The sequence below is a fragment of the Gracilinanus agilis genome, chromosome 1, assembly GCF_016433145.1.
Source record: "Gracilinanus agilis isolate LMUSP501 chromosome 1, AgileGrace, whole genome shotgun sequence".
Lineage (NCBI taxonomy): Eukaryota > Metazoa > Chordata > Mammalia > Didelphimorphia > Didelphidae > Gracilinanus > Gracilinanus agilis.
In genome coordinates, this window is record NC_058130.1 from 656322096 (window position 1) to 656335153 (window position 13058).

Here is a 13058-nt window from a genome sequence, read left to right on the forward strand (position 1 = left end):
CAGGGAGACCCTCAAGGTCCCTTTGAACTCTGCTCCTAGGACATCTTTATATTTAAAATATTATTTAAACTTATCATAATTTTGGCAAGATTAATCAGGGTTTACCTACTTTCCTCTCTCCTACTCCCAGTTTACCTACCCATCAATTTACCCAATAAACCCAGTTAATATTCAAGCCTTTAGTAATTATTTAAGAGTTCAGTAACTTACTTTTGAAGTCAACATCATTGATATTTGTAGTCAGAACATGGTAACAGCTTAGCTGATCACATCCAGATCAGGCTAGTGCTTCCCTATTAGTCATCACCAAGGTTTCAGGAAGTCAACACTACTTCCTAGTTACTCCTAGCCAACTGATAGCAAGGAGCTATCTTTAGGGCTTTGTGGTTAAGCTAGAGAATTCTAACCCTTCAAGAAAGCTTTGCCAAGCTGGTGTGAGAAGCAAGTCTCTATTCCCATATCTAGCTGTAAACTGAGTTTCTCTTGATTTACTCAATAATAAGACCTCAACCACTATGCTCATAACAAATCTCAGGCTAGCAGTTTCAGACTGAATAATGGACCCTGATATATGTAGATGGGAATAACAAGTACTCACAAGGATGTTAAACACAAAGGGACCACTCCCACAAACCCACAAGTGATAGGACACACAAGATGACCTATACAAGGGATGTGGAAATGGGTAATGGGCAAAGTACACACTCATGTTGGTAATGGCAGTTGACAGTTACTGGTCACCAGCCTAGCCAGGGAAACTCAGGTTTTGGAAGATATCTAACAGTGAGCTCTTTCTTGGGGTTGAGAAAAACACAGGAAGTAAATAAAAACCATTTAAAAATGAGTTTTAGGTTTGGAGATACAGGGAAAGTTCACACTAAAAACTAGGTATCTAAGGACAGACTCCAGGGACTGGAAAGGTGGGTCTACTCTGTGCTAATTGTCAGGTCCAGCTTGGCTGGCTAGAAGGGGAAATGGATGTCTCAAAACTGGGTCTTCCTCAGCTCCAGCATTGATCTAGGTTTTCCAGGAACACAGGTCCACAGCAAGTAAAATCCACAAAGAGATGAAGACAGGGAGCCGAACCAGTCTGGATGTCTACCTTCCAAACTAGATTCACTGCTCAAACCTGAACTTCCAAAGGATAGATGTTTCTTGCAGGAGACAAATCCGCTTTCCTGGGCTCTTCACTTAGAGACAATTAAAACAAACATCTAACTGCCTCAGCCATGCCAGAGTCCCACACAGGAAAGACTTCTTTCCTTCTCACTATTCTATGATTGGAACTCTCCAGCCTGATAAGCCTGGCTGCTATCTTACACTAAATGTCTAAAATCTTAATTTATAAATTAACAACCCTAGGGTAAATGTTAAATATCCTTTTGTCTTAAGTAGTCTTCGGACCCTTTCCCAGGAAGACACACCTGGGCAGGGACCATCCTTTTAATATCCATTGTAAGTAGCCCCTTCCCTTACACCCTAGCCTCTGGCTATGATTTCTTTCCCAAGCTTGATTGTATCCTATCAGTATGGTAATGCAAATCATCTTTCCCTGCTCCTGGATCTTCCCCAATTTCTTTTGTTCCTCAGAGTCCGCATCTAGCTTGGTGTCACTCCCAGGGCCTGGGACCTGAGCATCCGGAGTTCAATCCTCGGACTCCTGTACTGGCCTGGCTAGCCTGACATCCCCAGGCATCAATCAGCCTAAGCACCCACGAGCAAAGTTCCTATGGAGGGAGGAGCTGGGTGATATATAAGGCCAGCAGAGGAAGCAGGAGGACCTTTGGCCTTTTTTTACTTCTAATCTTGAACCGACTGCACTGAGGCAGAAGAATATATAGGCCTTAAGCAAGCTAAATGGAGACTCTATAATCAGATTACCCTTCCTTAAGAGAAATCTATCTATATCTCCTCTCTCTCATCTCTCATCTTCCCATTTTATTAATAAACTCTTAAAATTCTGGCTGGATCCCTATTTTTATTGTAAAAATGGCTAAGTGGATTGAAAACCTGGTGGAGGTTTTTGGTTCAAATCTGGTCTCAGGCACTTCCTAGCTGTGTGATCCTGGGCAAATCATTTATCCTCCATTGCCTAGCCTTTAATGCTCTTTTGCCTTGGAACTACACAGTATGAATTCTAAAACCAAAGGTAAGGGTTTAAAAAATAATAATTGAAGAATATTTCACAAAATAAAAACACCATAAAATATAGATAATATTAAAATGTGGTTTTCTAAGTTAATATGTGATGCAGAGTGATCCTTATGTATAATCTAATGGCCCCTATTTCTATTTGAATTTGATACCACTCGTTCATTTAGCATTAGACTGAACTTCTTGAAAATAAGTACAGGTTTTTCTTTTTTTTGTATCTCGGTGCTTAGCATAGCACTTGGTGCTTCGTAGGTACTTAGTAATGTTAGTTGACTTATGAATTCCCAATAAATGATTATCTACCTTCCTCTAATTGTTATTCAAATGAAATGTTTTAAGTGTCCATACAATCTTGGTAACCTTCCTCTCCAAATATTAACTTTCATCAATCTTTTTCCTAACATGTGATATTCAAAATGGACACAAAATTCCAAATATTATCTTGACTAGACCAGAGAAAAAGGTACCTCCCTTCTTAAAAACAATATATTTCTATTACTATAATCTATGACTTCATTTCTCTATAAAAATTCTACTCCAAAGATTCATCCTGGTATAGAGATTAAACAAAGTTATCAAACATTGCAACAATAAAGCATAAATTCTGGAAGGTCCTACCAAATTATATCAGTATGGTATCTCTGTGTCTGTGTTTAAGAACTAGTTTAGTGAAATCCTGAATAGATCCAAACCAGAATTTTGGCCACTAGGTAATGAATTTATTTATTTATTTATTTATTTATTTATTTTTTAAATTTTAAACCCTTAAACTTCTGTGTATTGACTTATAGGTGGAAGAGTGGTAAGGGTAGGCAATGGGGGTCAAGTGACTTGCCCAGGGTCACACAGCTGGGAAGTGTCTGAGGCCGGATTTGAACCTAGGACCTCCAGTCTCTAGGCCTGGCTCTCAATCCACTGAGCTACCCAGCTGCCCCAAGGTAATGAATTTTTGAGTTCATGACAATTCACAGGGTCCTACACTCATATATTATCCTTGGGAAGCATCTTGAGAGATAATCTAGTCTTGCTCTCTTAGTTTTTAGAAGAGGGAATAGAGGCCTTGAGAGGTTGTGACTTGCTCAAGGTTACATATATATGTTAAGGAGCAGAAATGGGATTCAAACTAAGATCATCTAATTACAAAGGCATAACTCTTTCCACTATAACATGTTCATATATATTAATTGAGTTATCTTTGTCTCTAGTCAGGGTGGGGTGATCCACACTAAGGAATTCATGAATGTTCAAAAAACACAGCAGAGGAAAGAAAGATTCAAGTGGAAAGCACCCCTTAAGAAAGCTTCTTAAAGCACCCCTGAGAACCTTTGCCTAGCACCTTGAAGTTTCTTGGGTCTGAAAATCAGTTAAAGAGAGTACTGTGCAGCTCATGAGATAAAAGTGAATAATAGAGCCTACTAGAGTGGCCAATCAGAATTCTCTGGAAGCAATACCACAGTGGGTCAATGTTACCTTTAAGGGAAATATACACCTGGCCAAGTTCTGCAGCAAGAACATATGGAGGGCTACAACAGCACTGGAGCTTTAAAAGGGAAAGGATTAGTGACAAAAAGTATGTTGTCAAGAAGGAAATTGGAGAAACACCAGCATTTTGTTCACATAGCTTAAAGAGGAAAAAAATGAATAAACTTTAGAACAGTGATTTCAATGGAAGAAACAAAATGAATCAGAATCTCCTGAGGAAGGTCCCAGGGAACATAATCTTAGTGGCAAAGAAAAAGAGGATAGACTACTACATACATTGTCAGATGTGGTCATTGAATCAGATGTTTTTGTTAAATATTTTGTCACAAAAGAAGGATCAGGGTGGAGTGTGGGAAGGGGTTGAAAAGATAATTATATAAAGACAAAGTCCATCAATAAAGATGTATTCTTATATACCATGTATGAAATATTATATAGTATTATTATATATTTATAAATTCACAATGTATTATTTATACATCAATATATACTATATAACATCATATATTATATACTGTGCTACATTCATATATTAATATATACTACTACATACTACTAGATAGTACTATATAATATGTCATATTATAAATAATACATGTATACACACACATACAAACATACAAAGTGTATGGTCTTGCTGTTCAGCACCAGAGGACTATTCACCCTATCTAAGTCTACATGAGGATATAAATACATGGCCCTGTTATTTCTTTTGGTTCTGTTCATTCTATTCCTTCCTGCTCTGAGCTGAAGTAACACTGGAAATGGAGTTAACTTTGCCACAACTTTGTGTGCTTTGAGATGCTAGCGGTCCAGAAATTTGTTGACTACTGGACTTTGCTGACAGCTGAAGTTATCCCACTGGAAAGACCCTGAGAAGTGACCTAATTGGCCTGGCCCAGTAGTGGATTGACTCTAACGTGCTGTGTCCTGTTGAAACAAGGGATTGTCTCATCTATGCCATATTTAAAATTAAACTTGGCTGCTTGAGTCCTCTCTCCTAAGGGGATAATTTAGTATAGGAGAAAGTGTATCCATGGCTAGGAGGAAGATGTATATATTCTTATGTACATACTATATTTTCTCAGGAAAATATCCATTGTATAAAAGGTGAGATTAATAATTGATTAAATGATACAGAGACATTAATCACTGGCAATTAGTATTGAAGGGAAGATACAAGTATGTAGGACTTAGTCAAAAGCATTAGAAGAATCCCCAGTATCTCTTGGTAGTACCCCTAAAACTATAAGAGGGATCTATAACTAGCTACCATTAGTCTAAGGGAGTCAAATAATGAGTTGTAAGGAAAGTTAGAATAAGGACCCCCAGAATTTGTAAGGCTACTACATGTACTCATGTACACTTAAATGCTTGTGTTATGTGTGTGTGTGTGTGTGTGTATATGTATATATATATATATATATATATATAGTGTCTTGCCTCTGATATATACTATCTTTGGGACTCTGAACAAATCACTTTAACTTTCAGTCCCTCTAACCAAGTCTCTGAAACAGTAAGTTTCAAAGAATGGGCTGACCTACCTTGGTAGAGGGAGTTTGCTCACCTGGAAGTTCCCTATGCCAATGAAATAATAAATATGATCTCAGCCTGTATCCCTACCACAATAGATTCTTCTAGTCTAATGAGGCTGAGCCTATTCTCTTCCAATAAGGAACAGAGTTCAGTTCCTACAGAAAGTAGGGCACTAAAAAGAAGGGTCAGGTACTTTTCTCACATTCTTTGGTTCATCAAGCTTCCCACTCTAATCTCAGGGAAAATTACTTAAAGCTAAGGGTTTGATCCATATCTAGAATCTCCCCAAAAGTTATGGAAGAAAAGCTTACTATTTGACAAAAACTTCTGGGAAAATTGGAAAATAGTATAGCAGAAATTAGTCATCGACCAATACCTCCCTTGATATACTAAGGTAAAGTCAAAATGGATACATAATTGAAAAATAAAAGGTGATACCATAAACAAATTAGGGGAACACAAACAGTTTACCTCTTAGAACTATGGATAAGGAAAGAATTTAGGTCCAAACAAAACATAGAGAATCTTATGAGATATAAAATAGATAAATTTGACTATATTAAATTAAAAAGTTTGCACAAGCAAAAGCAATACAGTCAAGATTAAAAGGCAAGCAATAAACTTGAGAAAAATATCTTTATATCAAGCCTCTTTGACAAAAGTTTCATTTCTCAAATATATAGAGAACTGAGTCGAGTCTATTAAAATACAAACCATTTCCCAAATGACAAATGGTCAAAGAATAAGAACAGGTAATCTTCAGATAAATTAATTAAAACTCTTTAGTCATATGAAAAAAATGCTACAAATAATTACTGATTAGAGAAATGCAAACTAAAACAACTCTGAAGTATGAACTCATACCCATCAGACTGGCTAACATGACAAAAATGGAAAATGATAAATGGTGGAGGGGATGTAGAAAAAATCAGAATATCAATATACTACTGGAAGAGTTGCGAACGGATACATCCATTCTGGAGAGGAATCCAGAACCACACTCAAAGGGCCATAAAACTTTGCATCTCTATGCCTTTTGGTCCAGCAAAACCATTACTAGGTCTATATCCCAAAAAGGAATAAAGAGAGAAGAAAAGAACCTACATGTTCAAAAACATTTATAGTAGCTCTTTTAGTGGCAAAGAACTGGAATCTGAAGGGATATCCATCAACTGGGGAATGGCTTAACAAATTGTGGTATATACTTGGACAGACAAGATGATTCCAAAAAAACCTGGAAAGATTTATATGAAGTGATGCAAAGAAGGTGGAAGCAGGAAAATGTTGTACACAGTAAGAACAATAATGCATGATGACCAACTATGAATGTCTTAAACAACAAGGTGGGGATCCAGGACAATTCCAAGAGTTTTATGAAAAAAAAGAAAGATATTCACCACTACAGAAAGAACAGAAAGAGTATAAATGAAAATTGAAATATAGCATTTATTTTCCAACATGATAAACGTGGAAATATTTATCATATGATAACACATGCACAACTCATATCATATTACCTGCCATCTTAGGGATGGGCAGGAGGGAGAGAGAGAATATGGAAAATAAATGTTAAGAAATTGTATTGACATGTAATCAGGAAAAAAATGTACATCTTAAAATAAAAGAATCTTTCCAAAAGGGAGTAGAAATGTCCTAAACATACAAAAGTAGATCATGCATAGGAAGGCTATTTAATTCCTCTACTCAAAAGAAACGCTTTAAACACAAATAACTAAAATTCATATATTCACAGAAACATAAGATATGAAACATGTAAAATAGTCTTAGCCTGTTAATATTAAAAGCTTTAAAACACGATGATATACTTAGTGAGACTGCTCAATAGGCATTTCCCTTTTCCCTTGGCTCTATACTGCACAACTCTCTGAAGAACATTCTGCTGAAGGTGGTCATCTTCTCCTCCGAGGAGTATTATAGCAACTTCAGGGAGCATCTCACAGAGAGCTGCTAGCACCTACTGAGAGACTCAAGTCAGGAATTCTGAAACTTTTGACCACACTAGCCCTTGTGGGCTTCCTGGACTCCCTAAGACAGTGATGGTGAACCTATGGCACATGTACCAAAAAGGGCATGTAGAGCGCTCTCTGTGGGCACACCTGTGGTTGCCTGAAAGAGTTTGTTACTAGAAAGCCTGAGGGACTCAGGGCTGAGCTGTTCTCCTCCCCCTCTCCATACACCTGAGGACATTCCTTGCTTCCCCTGCCCCTTTGCCCAGCAGCCAATGGGAGTGCTTCCTCCCTCCCCATCTCTGGTAAGGTGCTGAGGATTGGGGTGGGGTCACATGCTGTGTGAGGGGCAGAGCAGACTGCAGCTTGTTGAGTCTGTGGTGAAGGTGATTCCTGTGGTGCAGTTGGAGAGGAGCTAGGTTTGGGGGGAGCACAGTGCTGGGGCCACTCTCCTTCCTCTCCACCTCTCATCACCCACCCCCCTCCCATTGTCTGGGGTAAGAGGGACCTGGGAGTGGTGAGTGAGGCATAGCATGGCACTCAATCTAAGGGGTGAGGTGGGGTGGGGGCCTGGCACTCTTTCTCTAAAGGGTTGTCATTACTGCTCTAGGAGAAGAAAACAGCTGGGTGGCTCCAAAGGAGCTCTGTTCTTAGGTAGCATTCCCTTTCCCTGGATTGCCTTGATACCTGGACTCATGAAAGGCCCCCACCTTAAATTCCCACACTGCCTTCTTGGTCTATCTCAGGCTGTAGAATATTGATCCCATCATCTTCCCCTCAGGGTAAGGCCCTAGAAGGATCCCTGAACCTGGGAGGGAGGGACTATCTTCTTGTTGTAAACTGCTGGTTACAAGAAGAAAAAGAGTTCTAATGTGAAAGGCAATGGGGGGTGGGGGGTGAGGGTGGGTATAGAGACAGCCAATCAAACAAAGAATGAGTTAGAAGCATTCAATAGTAACAGAATTTATTGTATTTATTTGGAATATATGTTGTATTTTTCTGTGGATATGTTGTATCTCCAGTAGAATATAAAATAAGCTCTTTGAAGGAAGGGATTACTTTACTTTTGTATCAGTATTTCTAGTGACTAGTATATTGCCTGGAATATAGTGAGAGTTTTGTTTCGTTTTGTTTTTTAAACCCTTACCTTCCATCTTGGAGTCAATACTGTGTATTGGCTTCAAGGCAGAAGAGTGGTAAGGGTAGGCAATGGGGGTCAAGTGACTTGCCCAGGGTCACACAGCTGGGAAGTGGCTGAGGCCGGGTTTGAACCTAGGACCTCTAGTCTCTAGGCCTGGCTCTCAATCCACTGAGCTACCCAGCTGCTCCTATAGTGAGAGTTTAACAAAATTATTGTTTTATTGATCTGAATGGCAGAGACCTTCATTTTTTATTGACATTGAAAGGATACCATTTTATTCTGATCTATTTAATTCAACAAATATTTATTAAGTGCTCAGTATGTGGAACTAGAATCTGAGGAACATAAATTTTTATATAAACCATGTTCCTTGCCCTTATGAATCTTACCATTTATTAAATAATAGACTACATGAATGACAATCTCTTTGACCTCAGTTTTCTTATTTGGAAAGTGAGGTGAAAGGATTATTAAGATCTTTTTTCAGTTATTTGATCTTAAGAATATTATTTAATTTGTTCACTTAACTTCCACTGAAATAATGATTTTCAAGGTTCCTTCTAGCTTAAAAAATAAAAATAAAAATCTATGATATTAGTACCCTGTCCCAAAGGGGCTCTAGATATGATTTGATATGGTTGAAATAGAGAATGTTTTCTGTAGGATTCAAGATAGCAGGTCACTACTTCAAATTTGTCTTACACATTTCAAGTTTTATTATATGAATACTATGTCTTTTTATTAACATAGATAAGCTTAAGCAATTTATGTAAGCTGTGGTTGGTGCCATTTGTGGGCTGCTCAAAGTCCCAATTTGCATTGTAATGGTCTTGTACAGATGGAACAACCTGACAAGTTTGAATTAGAACTTTTCGTTCCAATTAAATTTAGTTACCCCATGTAGACACTGCCTAAATCTATGATTTAGAATGGTTAGTCTCATCTTGGGACTTTTTTGCTTCTTTATTGAATTTTACATTTTAGTAGATTTTCCCCCCAAAGAACTATAGCAAGTGTTACTGATTTCAGCTCCTCAGTAGTAAATGTATCTTTAAAAAATAGCTCATATCTTTAAAAAATAGCCCAACCCTCTCCTCACATATACGGTACAGATATATATGTCTGGAGTTCTTAACCTTCTCATGTGTCATGGACCCCTTTGGATATTTGGTAAAGATTATGGACTCCTTAAAATGTTTTTAAATGCATATATTATATACAATATACTTAGAAAACTAATTATATTGAAATACATTTCTCAAGATATAAATAATAAATAAAAGAACAAGTTCACAGACCCTAGGGTAAGAATACCTTATGTATGTATACAGGTGTATAGATAGCTAGCTATTTCATTAAATATGAAATGGCTTGCGAATATTTTTTTCCTACTTTTGTCTTTCTTATAATTTAAGAAATATACCAAGACAAGTCCATTAAGAAGTTGTTCTGGATTTTGATCTGTAATTAATATTAACTTTAAGCATATCCCATTTAGGTTATTATTCATAACTAAAACATTACTTGGAATTTTATTTGTGCTTTTGATCATTTTTCCTCTTCTAAGTTCCATAATTAGTTTTTCTGTGACTTTTCCTCATCATTGCTATGACTTTTTACTTAGTAACAAATTAGAAAGATGAAATTCATGCCTTCAAGTAGCTCAGTACCTTAGTATAGCATTAATTAGCTTTTGTATTAATTTAACAAAAATAACAACATAGTTTTACATATCAAATCAGAGTGTGTTTATGTTCATATATATATATAAACACTCACACGTAAGAGTTAGAACTGGAAGAGAACTTCTAGGTCAGTTAGTGTATTGTTACTGTATTTAGTTGCATCTGACTTTTTGTGGCCCCATGGACTTTGTCCAGGAATTTTCCTGACAAAGATAATAGAGTAATTTGTAATTTTCTTCTCCAGTGTATCCCCATTTAATGGGGATCTAAGGCAAATTTTGTGATTTGCCCAAAGTGATAAGCTAGTATCGGATTTCCTGAAACTGGTGCTCTATTTGTTGCAATACCTACTTGCCCCTCATTTAGTATCATCCATTGATTTTCCATTTGAAGAAATGAGAGGTTAGGTCTGCCTAAAACCATATAGCAAGTGAAAGAACTAGGATTTAAAGCCAGTTCCTCAGATTTCAAAGGAAGAGCTCCTTCTTTTATGCACATTTATGATCCCATAACAACTAACAAAGATGTAGCATATGTATGAAAGAAATGTATTTTTCATCAGTCTCAGTCTCCCACAATTTTTCCTTATTATTATATCAGAACATTACAAATAAACTTTGATTACAAAATGTATATGTTTGGTAGTACTGAAATGTTATTTCACAAAATATTACCTTTGACAGAATCGTTATTTCTGAAAATGACTTTGGAGTGCAACAGATTATTGGTTAGCCACTAGCAGTCATGGTTGACATGAGAGACTTAATACATTGGTATTTGGGTCTTGAATATCATGGAAAAGTATACTTACATAAAAGAATGAAAAATAAGACAGAAAATACTAATAATTTCTCTATTCTTTTTCTCTATTCTAAAGTGCAATTACAGGCCCTTTGCTATGACTGATTACTTGAAAAAATTGTCATATACTAAAAGGTTCTATAATAATAAACATGTGCCATTTTGGTCAGTGAAGAGTCTTGTAATTTCTCTATCTACTCAAAAAGTGTCAGAAAATCAAGCAGGCTTAATTGCAACTTAACCTGAAAGAAGAAATTAATTAAAAATTCTTGGCCCTTTAAAAGGAAAAGAATCTAGTCATTATTCTTGATATCTTTGTTCTCCTTTTGAAATTCCGAATCATTAGATACCAGACTTAAATCCAGTGTTTCCTCTGACCCCTGATTTGTAAAATCAATAATACATTGGGAGGAATCTAAGTGGCTTAGTGGATTGAGAGCCAGGCCTGGAGATGGGAGGTCCTGGTTTCAAATTTGGTCTCAGGCACTTCCCAGCTGTGTGACCCTGGGCATGTCTCTTTACTGCCATTGCCTAGTTCTTATTATCCTCTTCTGCCATGGAACCAATATACAGTATTGATTCTAAGATGGAAGGTAAAGGTTTAAAAAAGAAATACATTGGTTCCATTATTTAAAAATAGGAAGCATTTTTTATTTAATACAAACTGAAGAATTCCAAATGTTTCTTTTTTACTTTTCCTAGGTTTAAATATATTCCTAATTATGACAATCTAATTACAAGTAGAATCTCTAAAATGACATATACTGTTTTTCCTCCAGAGTTAAGAAGGCAAACTATATTCTAAGATTTCATGTTACCTTTTGGAGTTGTCAAATAACAGTATATACTCAAAGATCTGGATAAGTTTAATAGGTCACAAGTGCCTCCATAAATTGCATTAAAATAAAATTACATGCTTGATTCTGGAAATTTAGAAACTAACACTACTCTTGAAAAGAGACAGCCTGAAATGACAGTAACCAAGTGGTGGGAAAATATATAAAAGATTTTGTTTTTGGTAGAGTAGCACATAAGACATTTAATAATACTCATAAATACCTAATTCACCCCTTTGCCAAAATGACTACTTGATAGAAAACTGGGGTTTAAGGAAGATATTTTATTCTTTCAGTTTACTAGTGTGCCCTAATATCTTGTTAAGATTTTTGTTACTTAACATGAAAGAGAATGCATATATTCAAAATACTGAAAAATTTAAATATCATTCTTCTGATTTCCAATAGTAAAAACATAAATAAAACCAATTAATTCTAAGTTTTATTTTCCAGCCCCTCACAAAAAAAAAGTATTCAAGTAGTATTATAATAGAAAGAACCTTATTTTGAGGTCTTCTGAATTTTCAAAATTTAAGTGAGTAAATCTGACTTCCTTTCCAGATAAAATTATATAATATACACTTTAAAATAACCACAACTACATCAGCAATAACAATAATTAGTATTCATATAGCACTTTTAAGTTTTTCAATCTGCTTTACAAATATGATCTCATTTTGTTGTAATATCTCTGGCAGGTAAGGGCTATTAATTATTTCATTTGGGGGGGGTTATTTAATTAATTAATTTAGAATATTTTTTCATGGTTATAAGATTCATGCTCTTTCCCTCCCCTCCCTTCTCCCCCCTTCCATAACTGATGCACAATTCCACTGGGGTTTTACAATTATTTCTGTTTTATTGATGAGAAAACTAAGGTGGAGGCTAAGAGACTTGTCCAGAGTCATACAACTATTGCTCTAGAGGCCAAAATTTACTAAAGGTTCCTGACTCCACGTCCTACACTCTTGCCATTTAGATGGCTTGTAAACTCATGAAATAGAAGTAGCAATGACTAAGAGTCAACATTAGTCTACTCATGCCAGATTATATTATTTTCCTTTTTTTTTTATAGTCTTTGTAGATATGTATATCAAGTAAAGGCTTTTAGCAAGGTATCTGAATATCTTTGATAACATTTTATGAACAAGATGGAGAGTTGTGAGCTTGCTGCTAATATGGAAAATCTTTCTTGATTGTATTGTCAATGAAGTCAGGGATCATGCCTTATTCATACTGACACCATACTGCACCCAGCATAGTGTCTTGCACATAGAAGCTGTCCAACAAATGATAAATTAAATTAAAAATAGGTAGAGCTAAGTCAAACAATGATTCAGTCCTTCAAACTTTCAGTGTCAATAGAAACATTTTCATGAGGAACGGTTCATTTAAACACTGACACTGGAATACTTCCCACTGAAATAAACCTTCTAAATCATGAATGTACTTC

The 13058-nt window shown here is 36.1% G+C and overlaps 1 protein-coding gene across 1 annotated transcript in view; it reads right to left on the bottom strand.

Annotated features, from left to right (window-relative positions):
* Positions 1-13058, bottom strand: part of CSMD3 (CUB and Sushi multiple domains 3) — a 1590968-nt gene that overhangs the window by 58649 nt on the left and 1519261 nt on the right. The gene's annotated exons all lie outside the window — the stretch shown is intronic.